The 2,796-nt window shown below is 39.1% G+C and overlaps 1 pseudogene; it reads left to right on the top strand.

The window, feature by feature from the left end:
• Positions 1-778: 778 nt before the first annotated feature.
• Positions 779-1,513, top strand: LOC119001673 (mitochondrial fission factor-like; annotated as a pseudogene).
• The last annotated feature ends 1,283 nt before the right edge of the window (positions 1,514-2,796 follow it).

Below are 2,796 nucleotides of genomic sequence, written 5' to 3'. Positions count from 1 at the left end.
TTCCTCCCTTCAAGAAAACCATCTTTAAGTTAACAAAAACAGATCAAAACCAATAATTAAGTGAAAAACAATAATTAAGTGGTTGTCCCAGAAGCTTCCAGAACCTCTTCTCAGTTCCCTCCAGTAGTTGTATGGCCATAGAGTTTGTGGACGTCACAGTGGTTGCCACCAGTATCCTCCCTTTCTTTGCTCATAAAGTCCTGCTCAGTTCATACTCATAAACTCCTGCTCCAGCTTCCCGCCTCAGATCAAAAGTCACCTCCATTGGAACTCCCCTCCACCCCTTCTAGCACTGTTCCAAGACTGTGGGCAACTCCGCCTCACCTTGATGTTTTTGTAGGCTCCATCCTTCTGTTAATGGCCCTCAGACAATGTGCAACATGTCTGCTTGCAAGACTCATTACTCAGTACTGCTTGTACTGACTCATTAGAGCCTAAGCATTGTCTTAGTTCATTTTTAACAGCTTTATTGAAATATAATGTACACACCACAGAGTTCATCTGCTTAAAGTGTAGTCAATGGTGTTTAGTATATTCACAGACTGCATCCCCATAGTCTAATTTTAGAACATTTTCTTGGTGTTCTGCCCAGGTTCCTCCCAAGCTCTCCACCCATGGCCTCATCAGGGAGAAAAATATAGCTATAAATTCAGTACGTGCACATTGAAGCAAGTTAAAGATTTAAGATGAAGCACAGGAGCAACTAGTGCAAATGGCAAGTAATAGCTGGTAATATTTAGTAAGTGGGGCAGCATTTCCTTTTCCCGCCCCAGCTGAGATGGCAGACAGTAGTAAAATTCTGTATAAAATGGAATACACCAAAGGTATTAGCAGATTAAAAGTAGCCCCATCAAATACTGACCTGGAACAAGAATTCCAAGGAGTCCCAAATGCTAGTATGATTATGCAGACTCCAGAGAGGACTGTTTTAGCAGGAAACAATGAAGACATTCCATTTTTAAGATCAGCAGATCTTGGCCTCATTTAATCAACTTCCTTTAAACTTCTGGCTCTAAAAACACCGCTTCATGTCTTATGTAAGTGAAAGATCACTACTAGATATTCTGAATGTGGAAAGACCTCCTCCAACCTCTCAAAATGAAGAAATCTATGCAGTTGGCACCCTACAACAAACAAACAAACAAACAAACAAACAAAAAAACTCTATGTGTTTATTTATTTTTAGGCTGGTCTTGACTCTATGAGTGAAAATGTTGTTTGCCAAAATGTACAGCTGGTCAGAATGGACTGCACACCTCTGTTGTGTGTAGGGTCTCCGGCTGCCACTTGTAATTCTCATCATGAAAATGTCATGTATGGCATTTAAACTACAGATGCAACAGTTGAAGGAACTTCAGCTGACATGACTGTTGGAGCTGCAGCTTCATTAAGATGACAGATAAATAAATTCTTATTTATTTCCACATTTCCAACATTAATACTTCTGAAGTCATGGTCTGGTGTCAGAATCGATCAAACAAGCCACAGCATGTTTCAGGATCACCTTCTTTAAAATAATTTCTAACACTTTCAGCAGTTTAAAAAAAAGCATTTTCTTTACCTCCAAAGGAAACTTTGGACTCATGAGCAGTCACTCTCTTTCAGCCACCCACCCAGCCCCTACCTAACTCCAAGCTCTAGGCAGTCACTACTGTATTTTGTGTTTTTATAGATTTGTATTTTTTGGACCTTTTACATATACATTTTCATATTAATTCATTTTCTTCATAGCCTCTTCTGACACTCAGTATGTGCTTAGCAAACATTTGCTCAGTAAATAGACAAATGGATGCAAGATTGAATAGTTGCACAGGGGAAAGAATACTATACTAAAAACCAAAAGACCTGTACTCTAGTTCTGATTCTATCATTTATTTATGTGACCTAGGGAAAATTATCAGACTTTTATGACTCTCGGCTTTCTAATAGACAAAGAAATAATATCTGAAAGGATTATGGTGAATATCAAGTGAGAAAATTCACTGAGAAGTGTTTCATATACCTGAGCATGCTGTAGAGATGTAAGAATAACTTGTGTTTGGTTTTACTTTCATCCTTTGAAATACCTGTAGTAAATCATTTAATGGGCCAATGATGGAGGAGAAGGAGGAATGGCAGCATGTGAGTCTAAGGGGCCAACCAATGGACATCACCTCTAACTCTGCTCCTGGCATAGTGGCAGCTAATACAGGGAAAAGGGTTGACCAAATGCCATGTCTATTACTGTATGACTTTCCTAGCCAACACAAAGATAAAAATCTTTTTACAGTAAAAATCAGAGTCAACTCAATGGGAGAAATTGCTGATGTAATCTCCTTTTATCTCTTGACTCTCAGGAAATCCTAATTAATAAGCTCATCACTTCCCTCCAGCATGGCATTCCCATCAATCAGATGCAAGAGTGAACACCCCCTGGAAGTAGAGAGGGAGGCTTCTCCATCTGCTTAGGTTCCTTTTTCTCTACAGGCTTAGGGGAGTCTGTAGAGGATGTGGGGTGGGAGTAGATTTCCTTCTTAAATGGCAAGATCCAGCTCTGCAGATAGATATACACAACAGAGGTGGCATGAGGTTATCAGAATAAAAGCCCTAAATCTAATAAGGTGCATTTTGGAAAAGAAAGTGGCTTTGTAAAAAAAAATTTACCCTAAGAGCAACTTCCTCTCATCCAATATTTTTGTAAAGAAAATTTCCCAAGTTCGAGAAACCACAAAGATTAGAGAGATTAGAAGAGCTTCAGGTTTTAGTCTAATCCAGGATGAAGTTTGTGTACAAACATATAGATCTGGACAAATGGAC

This window comes from Sturnira hondurensis, unplaced genomic scaffold (assembly GCF_014824575.4).
Source record: "Sturnira hondurensis isolate 20B ecotype Veracruz unplaced genomic scaffold, ASM1482457v3 Scaffold0017082, whole genome shotgun sequence".
Classification (NCBI taxonomy): domain Eukaryota; kingdom Metazoa; phylum Chordata; class Mammalia; order Chiroptera; family Phyllostomidae; genus Sturnira; species Sturnira hondurensis.
The sequence above is the reverse complement of the archived record's forward strand: the minus strand, read 5'-3'. Positions and strand labels throughout refer to the sequence as shown.